At 27.4% G+C, this 17,021-nt stretch overlaps 1 pseudogene; it reads right to left on the bottom strand.

The window, feature by feature from the left end:
* Window positions 1-13,093: 13,093 nt before the first annotated feature.
* Window positions 13,094-14,285, bottom strand: LOC101515000 (eukaryotic initiation factor 4A-8-like; annotated as a pseudogene).
* Window positions 14,286-17,021: the final 2,736 nt, after the last annotated feature.

Here is a 17,021-nt window from a genome sequence, read left to right as displayed (position 1 = left end):
ATGTTAGCAGTAATGAATTTATGTGTCATTTGTACGAGATTATGTTTATAAATATTGAGAAGATGCTATAGTTATTAGATTACTGTAGGGCTCTTCTCTTTTTTATATAGGACTTGATTTTTTTTTTTCAATATAACTAATAGCATGATTGTATACGTGGTATGCATATTTTAGGCTTCTTCTCAAAATAAAATTTACTTTATTACTTTTTGATTGAGACATTTTATACTTATAAAATCAAGGAAAAAATCAACACACTCAAGCTTAAAGAGTGATACATTTCCACTAAAGTACACTTAAAAATATTTATTTTCATTTCTTTTTTAGAGAAAAATTTACTTTAAATGATAATATTACATTGAAGAATACTAAAATTCAATGACCAACATTACCTTGGCCTAATAAAATTGATCTCTAATTTTTAAGGAAAATCTATATAGTAAAATTAAACATTATAGATGAAAAAATTATAGTAGGGAAGAGAAACTCCACAAAAAGGTGGCCAATTAAATTCTCTAATAAAAATTAGTAATCAGAAAAACTAATTAAATAATTGATTATGCTTTGTGTTCTATAGTGTATACATACCTTTTCATTGCTTCTCTAGCTCGAGACTAATTAAAAGCAATTAAAGAAGTTCATCATCCTTTATAATATATTAAAACAAATTTTTAACTCTATTGAATGACAAATCACACATTTATATGCTTTATTATAATATTTGTTCCACATCATTTATATTCCTATGTGACACCGTTCATATCTTCTATAATTCATCTACACATTTTATTTCTTATTTTCGTTTTTGCATCTTACACATCATTATATACATATATTGATAACTTGCACACAAAAAGCTTTTCATGAAAATAATTATTTTATTATCTTCTCACTTCAATCAACTTTCGGTGCTCCTCTATTTCTAACTTTGTATATTTAAATTAGTTGCCAACAAAATACATCTAGTCTTATGTTATCTCTAGAATTTTAGATACAAAGTTTTGTCATTTACACAACATTAAATCCTTTATGACTTCTCAATTTTCATCCAAATATTAATGGGAAATATGATCCTTTATGACTTCTCAATTTTCATCCAAGTATTAATGGGAAATATGAAATTGTGTAACCTCTGGGCAACTTCCTCGTTTGAATCAAATCGGGTCATTTTCTTTCTCCACATAAATTTTATCTATCTTCTATTTTCCTCTTTTTTTTATCTATAGAGTCTAATCTAATATGGTTTTTCAATTCTCATCCCAAATATCAATGAAAAATGTGAGATTGTGTAACATTTTCGGCGACTTCATAAACTGAGAAATGTGAGATTATGTAAATTGGGTCAAAGCTTATGCTTATGTGTTCTTTCTCCATTTAATTTTATACATCTTCTTTTGAATTCAAATCATTTGTTTGTCTTTAACTAAGTTCGTTGAACACTTTTGAATTCTTAAACCACAAAATAGCATTTTCAATTCCTTTATTTTTTTTAGATTTTTAGTTCAAATATATACAATAGATAATAGGATATAAACAAATACTATGGTTCATGTAACTCCCCAGATTTTTGATCCAAAAATTACTTAAAAATATTTATTTTCTTATAGAAACAACTATAATTATTTTTTCTTAGAAGTAGTTCATTATGTAATAATTTGAAGATGCGTCAGAAAATGACTTGATATATTTTTCTTTTGCAAAAGAATGTAATGCAATTTACTAAAATATTATTTATTCATTTATTTGCAAATTAATATTACAGTTATTAGATCAATATTCATTTATGCTCCAAAATAAAATAAATTATCTTTAAGGGAAATTCAAAAGAAAGGTTGACTGAAATTAATGACATTCAATTATTTACTAGTAAATGAAATCTCCCTTCCACATTTCTATTAAAAGTTAACGATGAAGAGTAAATAACTTTACAATGTACTACAAAAATTTTAGTAATACAAAATATTATTTTTTAAGTAAAAGTCTCATTTTCCCACGTGCGTGCACCAATCAAACATTATTCATTCAACTCTTTGAGATCATTAGTACCTAAATGTTGGTGTAAGGGGTCAATTCATCCCACAATAAAAATTAAACCAAATAATAAATTAACAACCATAAAATAGGAATATAAAATCTTTTCTTCATAAAAGGTTTAAAGAAATTGATTCTTTAATAGTTCTCAAAGATGTATCAAAAGTCATAAAATGTATGTAAATAAATCAAGTAGCAACCGTAGGGCAAATAATTAGATCAAAATAAAAATAATAATAAAATGTATGCAAGTTATGCATGCTCCTAAACATATATGATCCTAAACATATATGATCCGGATATAACCAGCCACACAGAAGTCACCCATACCAATGGGAAAAAATTAAACCAGCCACACAAGCGTCCACAAAGATGCATATGATATGTCATGAAATGATAATAATGCTCAAAAGGTACACGTCACCACTCACTTAAATAACCACACAAATCATCAGCCAATTAGGAAACCACAAAGATAACAATATTTAAAACACAAATCATCAGCCACTTAGGCAACCACAAAGATAACAATATTTAAAACACGAATCACCAGCCACCTAGGCAACCACAAAGATAATGATATTTAAAACACAAGTCACCAGCCACTTAGGCAATCATAAAGATAACAATATTTAAAACACAAATCATCAGCCACTTAGGCAACCACAAAGATAACAATATTTAAGACACAATTCACCAGCCACTTAAGCAACCACAAAGATAACAATTATTTAAAACAAAAATCACCAGCCACTTAGGCAACTACAAAGATTACAATATTTAAAATACAAATCACTAGCCACTTAGGCAACTACAAAGACAAAATATTTCAAATTAATTTTTTTAATCACATAAGACATCAAATTTATATTCTCATGGATGTTCATAGTTATAGCTCAATAACTTCAACACATCAAATATTGCACGTGAACAAATATCTCAAAATCACCACTTTCATTTTAATAATCCATAAGATTCGATTTGACTACGTGATATTGATAACAATTAAAACTCATATCACCAAGAATACACTAATAACATAAATTTCATTCATTTCACTATAAAGTCTTCCGCATTCTAAAAATAGACTATTCATTAATGCATTCAATAATCAATTTTTTCATATTATTATTAAAATTAAAGAAATATAAAATTCTCATCTATGTCCTCAAGAAACATATATTGTTCATAAAAGTCAAGTTTTAAATTTAAAATACTCAAAAATCAACACTTAAAATCAAATACATCATAATAAACATATTACTAATTACATCATTATAAAAATTATAATTTTATAATTAAATACTCTAAAACACTTAAGGCATTAAATATTTTCACTACAAACATATTTATCAAGGTATAATAATAAAATAGAACTCTATAATTAATTTCATCAAGATAGAGGTATTACAAAAAACAATCAAAACATTATATTTAATTTCTTTACGACGAAAATAAAATCAACCTTTTTTTCTAAGACATCCAGACATCATATTAACATCTTACGAATTGCTAATTTAATATCTAGCCTAACTCTGTATGGAGAAAAGCCCTTACCTTAGACGCTTTCCTTCCATGTAACACTATATAGCCCTCGAAAAATCTCATAAAGATGAAGAAACAAAAGCTTAGAGCTTCCACAAGAAAGAGATGTAATATGTGGATGGTTGTTTGAGTGACTTGAAAATATTTGATATAAAGAAAATATAATGCTGCGAATAGAGACGTGAAGTTGATTAGAGAAAGAGAGTAATTTTTCTCATTGAGGTTAATTGCACACATCAATAATGTATTCAATTGGAATAATATCATTCAATGACCAACCGTTATGAATTAATTGACATTCATGTACTTATTCTTGCTTGTTACACATTTGAGTGGATGTAAAGTAGAAAACACACGATTTTATAGTTAAATACTATTAACAATAAAATATAGTGTGGATGATTAAATTTTGACCAAAATTGACTTGGTCGTTGTTCACTCTAAAAAAATACTCCTACGAGTTTTAATTAATTACTAACAAAACCCCCAACAATTAATTAATTAATATAAATATACATCATCAAATAATTAAAATTAAAGGAACAATTATCTAACTATTGTCACGCTAAATTAATTAAATAAAATATATAAATAAAACTAAGGATTTTCACTAATTCTATTATCTCCTTGGTTAAATACTTATTTGGTCTAAAATAAAACTAATAAATGATATAACTTCTATAAATTATAATTTAATTAAATAATTCAACTAATGTTTTCATCAACTAAAATAAATCAAGTAAGACAAAATATCACTGCAGGTCACGTATAAAAATAAAGTCAACGTATCTAACACATCAATTTCATGATTATCGAAAATAATCAAATAAATAAAATACACAGTTGTCCACGTAGGAAATAATTATGCCATAAACCGTTCTAATGTAATTGTCACACCAAAAAAATTAAATAAAAATAAAGATTATAATTATTCAAGTAAAATAGGGAGTTGTAAATTTTAATTTAATTTCTTTACAGGTAGAATAAATTATTAATTAAATAATAAATTACAAAAATTACTAAAAAACACATATATAATATATATGAAAATATTGGGGTGTTACAGTTCACTTTAGCTAAGAGATTACAATGTCAAATAGCATAGCAAATTTATTTTGGTAGCCGTTTGACCACAAACACTAATCCAATAGCATATGGGAACAAGACTTCACATAATTTTATTTACATTTCACACCAATAGCTCATTCGGACAATACTCTTTTGGCCTTAATGCATATATAAAAAAAAAAAAAATTGAAAAGTAGCGAGTGCAAGATAACTCATCAACAAAAACGAGAACAAGAAATAACAAACAATTAGAAAAATATTATGAATAAGATGAACATGGTGAAGGAAACCTATAATAAACCAAAAACATTAACTTTATCTCTTAATTTTTGTATCATAATTTTGCATGCATCTCTACAATTAAAAAACTAACAATAAAAACATAACTATTATTACAAACTTAATTTCATATTAAGTTACTATTGATAATTCATTACATTTACATACATCACAATATTTTAATTACATTTTAATTATTAAAATGTAACAACCATCTTAATACCATAAAGAAGAAGAAAAGACAAACAATTAAGAAAATACAATTTGTTCATGCTTATAGTGCAACGCGCTTTGAATAAAATGAATTTGATGAAGAAAACTTATATTAAAAGAGAAAAACTAACTTTATCTCTAAAGAAGAATAACTCTATATAATTCTATACCATAACTATGCATACATCTCTATGATTAAAAAACTAACAATAAAAAATATAACTATTATTATAAATTTAATTTTATATTAAGTTATTATTAATAATTCATTTCATTTAAATACATCACAATATTTTAATTACATTTAATAATTAAAATGTAACAACCATCTTAAATTACTATAATGTATATAATTAAAGCATAATCATCACAATTTAATTTCATAACTCTACGATAAAAACTAACAATAAAAAACATAACTCTTATAACAAACTTAATTTCATATTAAGTTACTAGTGGTAATTCATTACACATAAATAGATCACAATGACATTTAAATAATTATAATGTAACATCTTAAATGAACATAAAGTATATAAAAACATAATATCACAACTTAAAAACTAATAATCAATTAAAAACATACAATCTTAGAAGGTTTAAACAAAAATAAATAATTAATATTGAAACAAAAGTATTTTTATAAAAATTAGCAATATAATTGATAAAACATTCAAATAATTTTATATGCTTATTATATAACTTTTGTACCTTTTTATTATTATTATTATTATGATGATGATTATTATTATTATTATTACTACTATTATTATTATTATTATTATTATTATTATTATTATTATTATTATTATTATTATTATTTTGTCGACACATATATTTACCATGGATGTAATGCACAAAAAATAATTAGTCAATCTAATAAATGATTTTTGTGTCTTTTTCTCTTAATAGTTATCCATGCATCTATTTACCACGAGTATTTTTTAAACATTTTAAAATGTGCAGGAAAAAATGTTACAATTTTAATAATTTCTATATAACTTATATACTTTTTTTACTCAGATAATTTATATATTTTTTGAAAAATAGAGCCTGCGATTTTCAATTATATAATTTTCACTTAAATCATAGTTAATATTTTATATCCATGTGGTATCAGTTAAATGATAAGATTTTGACATTGTAGACAAAATTTAAATCTAACCTGAAACAGTCGTAAAATTATAATTAGTTTTACTTTGATTAATAATAATTTTTTCATCCCTACAAAAATTGTTAATTTTTTATGATTAAATTTTTGCAAAATATTATTTTTATTTTATTATTTCAAGAATAAAAATATTTATTTAAATAAACTCTACAATTTCTTCTATTTCATTTATTATTTTTATAATCATACCTATTTACAAAATTAATACATAATCATATATATCATATTAAAAAAAATAAAAATAAACCCGCGCAAAATGCGGGGAAGATTCTAGTTTTGTTTTGTTGTGAAGTATTCTTGTCGAGACCTATGCCACTGTCTTTATTCCTATGTCTTGTATGATGCCAAAGATATTTTCGTGTTTGTAATTTTCGTCGTAGTCATTTATAGTAAAATTTCCTTGAAATTGCACTTTTGCTTTACTAATATTTTAATAAATATAGTTTTTAATTATCTCGCACCAACATAGTTTGGATTCATAATATTTAATAAATTATGTTGGTGATAAAGAGGTTGTTTTTATAGTTTAGCCGTACTAATTTTGTTTTTGTTTTGTTTTGTTTTGTTTTAAAGGGTACAATAAAACTCACATAAACTAAATATGGTGATGAGAAATATTATGAGTGTATAAATGTGTCCAAACACATCAATTATTTTAGTACTTTTATCTTTATCATTTAAATTATATTTATAAATAAGAGTGAGAATAAGTTAAACCGTTTGTTAGGGGTCTATTTTATATTAATTGAGTTGGAATCAATCATGGTCTCCCTCGAATTTGTAAAATGAGTAGTGTAATATGTCTCAAATAATAGTTACATTTGAATTTGTAATATATGTCAAAATGTGTTTTTAACATTTTATCTATTTGATAGGCTTTTAAAGAACTTGATGTATAAAATATTGTTTAAAATTTAGAATTAATGGTTAAATATGTTTTTTTTCCTAAAAGATCTCCAATTCTTATAAAATGGTTAGGACTAAAAATGGGTAATTTTTTTTATAGTAACTAAATAGCATTTGACGATTGGGGTTAGTGTATGCTAATAATATTTAGAATAATGTGGCCAACAAAATGCATGACATTAGATGACAAAATATGTATTTATAGGGGTGCTAGTTAAAGACATCAATAGCTAGAAAATATGATTGTATTCAATAGGGGTGAAGCTAGTGATTTTTTGTTTTTTCATCTTATATGTCCTACGTTAACACCTTTTGAAAAAAAAAAATGGATATCTCTACGGTGATTCTTTCAAGTTGTGATATGTTACATTATTTCAAATAATGAGTTTCATGACAAAGGTTTTACGTAACTCATATCGCTAACTCTATTAATTGTATTGTAAGAGTTGAGATATTATTTTTAACTATGAAAAAAATACATATTTAGAAGTATGAGACTTTTATAGGAATAAAAATTCTATATGTACTTGTATTTACAAGAAATATGATATTCCTTCTCAAATGAAAGATGGTAAAAATTCTTCTCGAAAATGGAAAGTTGATTAATCCACACCAAAGAATCGTATTGAGTAGTAATGTGAGATTAATTTGGATGATTTTTGGCTGACGTTATGAAATAATAATGTGGGATTAATTTAGAAGATTTTGCTTAAACAAGATGCTTTTTGATAATATATTCTTTAGTCAATTCTTTATTTCTAAATCCAATTTGAGCCGTTCTTATAGATTGATTATGTTCGTAGTTTGTTCATATTGAGTTTATAAATTTTTCATATTGATATTGTTCGTATTTTGTTCAGATTGAGTTTGTAAATTCTTCAAATTGATAATGTTTGTATTTTGTTAAGATTGAGTTTGTAAATTCTTCAGATTGATATTGTTCGTATTTTGTTAAGATTGCTTTCGCAAAGTCTTCAAATGAATCTTCCTTCCTATTGCTTGCTTTGATATGGGCGGAAACTTAGTATTGGACTGGTTCTTGATCTTGCACAAGTAGGAATATGACTAAGTCCAATTCAGTATTTTGTCCTTTGTCAATATTTGAATCATAACTTTGCATATAATAAATTTATCTTCTTGTGAGTGTTTCTACTGGTAAATAATTCTTGATCATATCTTCTTGTAAATAATTCATATCATTTTATGGATAAATCTTGATCAGATCTTCTTATAAATAATTCATATCTTATTGTAGATAAGATGTTGATCATATCTTCTTCAAATCTAAACCATTTATTCTTTTCAACTTGGTCAAAGATTTTCTTCAATTATATATCTGAAACAAATCATATTTTAGATTGTCTTCAAAAACACGAATCTTCTTTCATACTATGTAAAGTCAAATATGTAGTTCTCATAAAATACTTTTGTTAACATCAAAACTCTAAGTAAAAAACCAACTTGGTTCCAACACTTTCATCCTGAAGGATTTAATCCACTAATCATCAAAAGCATCACACATCCACTGAACACATTATACTCAATCTGACTGTGTTCAAGTCTTCTCAACCTTCTTGCTTAGTATAGTCAAGTTGTTGAAGGCAGCAACCACTATTAGGGCAAGTTATTGTATATGGAGAGAGCTAATATTTATTATGAGAAATGAGAACTATCAATAACAACCATTGGATTTAATTACGCATAAAATTAAACTACTCACTAAAGATTTTATGTGTGATTTTATTTCCACTCAGTAACTCTTGGATACTATATGATATAATATCTCTAAATTTATTTTCTTTCTAATTTTGTAATAACTCAAATTAGAAACTCCTTAATAAAGATATTATTTTTATATTTTTTTGACCAAAAGGTTTTATTTTTATTAAACCTGCATTTTTGTTATTTATTGTAATATTATTGTAACTTTCAAATTTCAATATTTATTATTGTAATATTTTATTGGCTCAAATTTCACAAATTTCAATCATTGTAACTTAACTTTTGAAAATGTTATTTCAAGTTTATATAATCTAAGAAATTTTTTTTTATTTAAGCATTATTCAAGTTTCCTTGTTATTCAAGTTTTTTTATTGTAATAAAACAGTGGGTTGGCTAGTTTGAATTATGATATTCAAAGTTCGATTTTTACAAGTTCTATATTTATGATCAATGATTTATGATGTTAGTAGAAATGGTAAAAGAGGTGTAGGGTTTGAAGAAATAGTAACTGGACCTAAACTTATTCATTTTGATGTTTTGTGTTTTGTTTGTTCTAAGAAAGGTCACTCTAAATTATCTTATCGCATGTTAAATACAAGGAAAGACAAGAAACCTTTCAATACTAACAAACTAGGACGCAACCAAATTTGGGTACCTAAGAACAAAATTTTCTATGTTGCAGATGTCCTCAACAATCAAGTTAAAATATCAATCATTGTACTTGGAGATTGGAAGCTCGCGATATATGACAGGAGAAAATTCTATGTTCCAAGAACTAACATTGGATAAATGAGGCACAATGACTTTTGGTGGAAAGCTAAAAGGCCAGATCATTGGTCAAGGTACAGTTGGTAATGGTACTTCTCCTTCTATTAAAGATATATTGTTTGTTAAAGTTCTTAAGTATAATTTATTAAGTATTAGTCAGTTAAGTGATAATAATTATGATATTATATTCAATAAAAAAAATATGCAAGACAATTAGTTAGAAAGATGGATTTGTACTCTTTACATGTCAGAGGCAAAACAATATTTATAAGATAAATCTATTTAGTCTCTAGAAACAAAAGATTAAATGTCTTATGTTAGTAAATGAAGAGAAACTAATTTGACACAAAAGATTAGGTCATGAAAACCTTATATTAATTTCAAAATTGAATAAACTTCGATTAGTCAAAGGTCTACCTAAGTTTAGTTGCAAAACTGAAATCATGTGTGAAGCTTGTCAAAAGGAAAAAAAAAAAAAAGAACTCATTTACTCGAAAGAACTCAGTCTCTACCTTAATGCATCTTGAGCTCTTACATATAGATCTCTTTAAGCCAATGAAAACAGTCTATCTAAATGGAAAGAAATATGGTTTTGTTACAGTAGATGATTAACTAGGTGGACATGGGTAAAATTCTTAAGAAGTAAGGATGAAACCCATAAAGTGTTTATCATTTTTTGCAAACAAATAATGAATGAAAAGTGTCTTAAGATTGTAACAATTAGAAGTGATCATGGAGGAGACTTAGTAACTTTTTGCTTAAAAATAAATTTGAAAGAAGACAAGTAGATAATACACTTTTTAGAAAATCGATAGAAAGTGGCATTCTTATTATTCAAATTTATGTTGATGATATTATTTTTGGATCTACTAATGACACTTTTTACCAAGGATTTTCTAAATTGATGCAGTTTGAATTTCAAATGAGTACGATAGGAGATCTTTAGTTCTTCTTAGGACATGGTATGATAGACTTAGTAACTTCTTGCTTAAAAATAACTTTGAAAGAAGACAAGTAGATAATACACTTTTTAGAAAATCAATAGAAGAGGACATTCTTATTATTCAAATTTATGTTGATGAAAATATTTTTGTATCTACTAATGACACTCTTTACCAAGGATTTTCTAAATTGATGCAGTTTGAATTTCAAATGAGTACAATAGGAGAACTTTAGTTCTTCTTAGGACATGGTATGATAGACTTAGTAACTTCTTGCTTAAAAATAAATTTGAAAGAAGACAAGTAGATAATACACTTTTTAGAAAATCAATAGAAGAGGACATTCTTATTATTCAAATTTATGTTGATGACATTATTTTTGTATCTATAATGACACTCTTTACCAAGGATTTTCTAAATTGATGCAGTTTGAATTTCAAATGAGTACGATAGGAGAATTTTAGTTCTTCTTAGGACATGGTATGATAGACTTAATAACTTCTTGCTTAAAAATAACTTCGAAAAAAGACAAGTAGATAATACACTTTTTAGAAAATCAATAGAAGAGGATATTCTTATTATTCAAATTTATGTTGATGACATTATTTTTGTATCTACTAATGACACTCTTTACCAAGGATTTTCTAAATTGATGCAGTTTGAATTTCAAATGAATACGATGAGAGAACTTTAGTTATTCTTAGGGATACAAAAGAACTTCACAGAAAATTTAAGATGAGTGATTGCAAATCTATAACTACCCTAATACACATTACTTGTCCATTTAAAAAAGATGAATCAAACCAAAAAGTTAACCAAAATATATATATTGCATTTTGTAATAGGCCATGGCTATTCTGTAGAGCTTTCCAAAGAAGTTGTCTGTGTGATAGTGCTTGGTTTAGTTTCAAAAATATAAATCCAAATTCCAATCCATTAAAGGATTTTAAAATGATTACACCAGTATTTTATTTCTTAAATTATAAAGCGTTATCACTTTAATTCCAAAAAAATATAAAATTAGTCTTTGTGTGTTTATAGCTAAATATAATCCTTTATGAATGTTTAGAATTTTTCTAATGAATAGACAGACTAAACTTTGTCTATAATGTGACCAAACATTCCATCAACAAATTCATGAATTTAAGGCCAAAGATGTTCTTTTGGAATAATATTTAACATCTTGGAACTTGGAATTTATTTCTTTTCTTCAGCACCCTACATCCAGATCTATAACAAATAAGTATCTATGAACAACATTCTTGTAAGGACAAATTTAAAACCATGCGTTATACGATCTATAAATGAAACAATTGTTAACAATAAAAAGAGGAAGAAGAGAGACAACCACTCTAGGGTTTCATAACATAGAATGAACCAAACTTCGGTTAATAGGGTTACAATGAGTATATATATAAAAGAATAGAAATGTCTAAAATACTCTTACTACTAATATATAATAACATTATCTAACATCTCCCCTCAAACTCACGATACATTAACATGGAGCATTGAGAGTTTGTCAACTGAAAAACAAAAACGTTTAATGGAATGCATCTTTGTGAACAAATCAGCAATCTGTAAAGAAGAAGAGTATGAATAGTGGTCATCTTGGCTATAAGAGCAAAAGTTTCTTCATAATCCATACCATAGTGTTGAGAGAAATCCTTAGCAACAAGACATGCTTTGTAGCGCTCAATTGACCAATCAAACTTAGTTTTGATCTTATATACCCAACGAGACCCAATAACACGTTTCCTAGGAGGAAGAGGTACTAATTCCCAAGTATTGGTTTTGTGCAATGCAGATAGTTCTTCTGCCATAGCCTACTGCCAAAGAGGATCAAGAACAACCTCTTTATAAGAAGAGGGCTCAGACAAAGTTGACGAGAGGGATAACGAGGAGATCAACAATCACAGGAGGTGGTTGAACAGCCTGAGGGACAAGAGGGATGTCACCAAAGAAGAAGCAACAATCAAAGAGAAGAACCAACAAAGAGAAGCAACGAAAGAAGAAGCAGAAGCCAAAGAGAGGATCATTAGCTATACCAAACAATCACAAAAAAGAGAGAAACCAAAACCAACAAGAAATCATATCAAATAGTCACAATCAAGAGAAAAACCAAGCCAACAAAAAATCAAATCAAAAAAGGAGCAATCAAAAAAAGGAGCAACAACCATATCAAAACAAACCCTTAATATATAATATAAAAGCCCAATAACATACTACTTAACATCTCCCTAAAATTTCCTAATATTGAAACAACCCCTCAAACTAAAGCTCAAATCAACCAATATCAAAATCAACAGATAGGAACAACCAAAGAAGTAGCACCATGAAACCAAATCAAAACAAACCAAACCAAATAGAACCAAACAAAACTAAATCATATCAAACCAAACTAAACTACACCAAACTAAACTACACCAAACCAAACTAAACAAAGAGAGAAGCAACCAAATAGATGAACCACATGAGAGAATAGCAAACAAATAGAACAATTAATATGGAGAGAAGTAACAAAGCAAATCACTAGAGAGAGGAGCAATCAAACAGAAGAAGCAACAGAGAGAGAGCGACAACACATAAGAAAGCAACTAAAGAGATAAGAGAGACGAACAATTAAATTACCAACCAAATCAGCAAAGAACCACAACAATTGAAAGCATGTGAACCAAACCAAAATCAACTCCTTAATACTGATCATAACAAACAAGCAGCAGAGAGAATGTGTTGATCCTCACGAACACTTGTCCCACCAACACAAGCATGAACCTTAACACCAAGGAAATCGCCAAGAGCTCGCATAACCTTCTCAATCTGTTGAGCTAGCTCCCTCGTAGGGGCCAAAACCAAAGCCTGGAATTGAACAAATCCGTAATCGAGCTGCTACAAAATTCAAGAACAAAATGTTGATGTCTTCCCAGTTCTTGACTGAGCCTGTTGAATCACATCCAGACCTTTGCAAAAAGGAACAATTCCTCTTTGCTGGATTGCAGAAGGCCTCTCAAAACCGTAAGCATATATGCCTTGCAAAAGGTTTTCTTGCAGCCCCATTGCATCAAAGCTATCATGGACTTCATCATATGAGGCGAAGAATTCTTGCCCATCACTGGCAAGCAGTTCATTCATCTTAGTGTCATAATGATTAGCATCAAATTGTGATCCTTCTAGAGCCAAACCCGAAGCTTTTGATACAAATACAACATGTATTCTTATACCAGCAGAATTTCCTGCCATTGCAACCAAGACGCCACCATCTTCATTGTCATAGACAATTGCAGCTGGGTAGCCCGCATTTTGTGCCATTCTAACCTTTTCTTCGAAGCTACACCCCCCTCTAATCATCAAAACAAAAGGTGAACTAACATTCAAAAGTTTTGTACATGATAATCTGTTGTTGTGTGAGCCCGATTTCTCCCCCTACAGACATCGTTTCGCCGATCCGACCGTTGAAGACGAAGACCCGAATGTTGCAAACCTATTGTCCAAAAATCAGCCCGATCCAACGGTTAACTAATGCGCAATCGATGTCTTTGTGAGACTGATTTAACAAAATCGAGAATATGGTTACTCTTCTCTTTTCTCTTTTGGTGGTTATCTTTCCTATCAAAATAATCTCTCTCTTCTTTATAGTAGATCTCAAAATCAACCAAAGTTCTTTGATATCATGTTAACAATAAAAAGAGGAAGAAGAGAGACAACCACTCTAGGGTTTCATAACATAGAATGAACCAAACTTCAATTAATAGGGTTACAATGAGTATATATATAAAAGAATAGAAATGTCTAAAATACCCTTACTACTAATATATAATAACATAACATAATTTTAGAAAGACATAAGCAGAATGTTATTACAGAATTGTTTAATTTGGCAAATAAAATAATGTACAATATGTGTAAACGGTAAAAAAAAAAAAAAGGAAATTATTTGGTTGCATATAAAAAACTGCTTTTTCAAAATAAAAAGATTTTCTGAATAATAGATCTCCTATCAAAGTCCGAATTCATAATACGGAAAAACGATACAATACGAATACAAGATACATAAAATTTAAAATATGATCCAGTTCAAATACGATAAGCAAAAAATTTATTGAAAAAATTATATGCATATAGAACACTTATATACGTGAAATTTACGAAATTTAGAAATAGTTATTACATATTTACGAAATTTCATAGGTGATCTCCTTAAATATCATGAAAGAATAAGCTACAACTTAAAATAGTTACTACATATTAACTGAATAATAAATGAAAATCTAACTCCTAATTAATAACGGATATAAGATTGGAGATAAATATCAACTAAAGAAAACTTGGAAACAAAGACATCGAAAACACGATGTAACATTTTGGTGAAGAAATCTGCAAGTTGACCGTGGCTGGGAACTAGCAATACTTTCCAGCTACAATTATGCAATTTTTCTTGTACTACATGACGATCTATATGAGGTGATTCATCAAGCTACAAACTAAAATTCATTGATGCTCCACCCACAAACATTAAATTGACTAAGTAAAAATATATATAATGATTAAAACTATATAACACTAGTCTCTTTCAAAAATAGAAAAACTTCCAAATTGTGATACAACTGTATTTATTGCATTGATAAGAGGATAATTGGTTTCTTCAATAAGATGTGTCAATGCTGTACTATAATTAATTATAGTTATTGACTATGGTACAGCATTGACATATATTATTCAAGAAGCCTATGATCCTCTTGTCAATGCAATAACTACTGTTGTATCACAATTTGCTAATACTCCTATTTCAGAATGAAGGCTCTATTTGGTCTCAACCAATATACATATTTTTTCTCTAGTCAATTTAAATTATTTAAACTTTGCACTTTGCAGGCATATCAATGGAATTGTTTGAGCAATTTTAGAACTTTCTTATTCGCAATTGAAACTAAACTGAATCTTTCCACAAGTATCACGGTATCCTTATACTTCATTTGCACCTACAACATATAGTTGAAATATTTAGTTCATAGATTTCTAAACGGTAAAGATTAGCATAACATTAAATGAATAGATCTTAGAATATAAAATATATGCTCACTTTATAGAGAATGAACATTATAGGTTAATGAGATACAATTTCGAAAATAAACAAATCCTCCAATATGCTAACCAGTAATAATCTGGCAAAGAATGATAAATATTTAAAAGCATCACAAAAAGAAAAAAAAAGAATCCAAGATAGCAGTAGATTAAGCATTAATAATCATGCTTACAAAATTGGCATATATAAACCATAAAATTCTTACTCATGACTCATGAAGATAGATTTTAAATTCCAATCAGAGTAGAATTTAAAATCTGTTCGGTTCGCGTGATCTCTAACTTATGAATATATTTTCTAAACACAATTACATTTTATAGAAAGTGGCATTGTAAGTAAAATTGATTTATAAACAACTAAAAGAAATCAAAATTCTTCAAATAGAATGTCGCCTCAACCTTTGGCCGCATCAAGATGAATGCATGTTTGGTTCATATACTGACTTAGAATGTGCAGGATCAACTTCCTAGCTTCCTTCAGTTCTTGATACAGAGCTGTCTCAATGGTTTAGATTATTATGTCATCCAGCTGCAGTTTTCAAAGTGTAATATATTAATTGATTCCAAGAAGCATCCCCGAAGGAATAGCTTAGTGGTTTGACTAGAAACGTTGAAGGAGTTATAAGCAAGAGGTATGTGATTCAATCTCTGACACTAACATTTCTCCCTCCCCTAACATATCTATAAACTACTAACATTAACCTATAAAAAGATTTGATTACAAAAAGCATTATAGAAAAGCTTTTAATAAAATTTATTTGAAAGAAGCTCCCCCATAAGTCAGAAGAACCATAATCATAATCACACTATAATCATAATCATGACTTTAATGGCCTATATCATCATATCAACTTATAAGTCGCATTATCATTTTTGGAACCATGAATTTTAAATTCATAAAGAATTAAGAATGATTTAAAATAATATTTATCTTCAAAATATTCATTAAACCATAAAAGATTCGTTCTCGAAAAATAAAATTTTAGATTTTCAATTAAAATTCTACTCACAACTTTGAAGAACCAACTCAACCTCTTGTTATACCTTCATGAGGAGCCAACAAAGTAATTTCCACTTCATTTGACCATAGAGAAATTAATTTTACAATTCATAAAATTTATTTCATTCTTAGGGTAACACCAGATACAAAATCCCCCAAATTATAAGAACTAGGGTTGAAAAAACACATTAAAATGTAATATTCAACTTATTACCGACACCCACTACTCAACTAAGCTATAAATAACTTTAGAAGACTAATAATTAGTAGTTTTTACCTCATGAAACTTCCAATT

This window comes from Cicer arietinum, chromosome 5, assembly GCF_000331145.2.
Source record: "Cicer arietinum cultivar CDC Frontier isolate Library 1 chromosome 5, Cicar.CDCFrontier_v2.0, whole genome shotgun sequence".
NCBI classification, from domain to species: domain Eukaryota; kingdom Viridiplantae; phylum Streptophyta; class Magnoliopsida; order Fabales; family Fabaceae; genus Cicer; species Cicer arietinum.
Note: the sequence above shows the minus strand (reverse complement) of the source record. Positions and strands in the feature narration are given on the sequence as shown.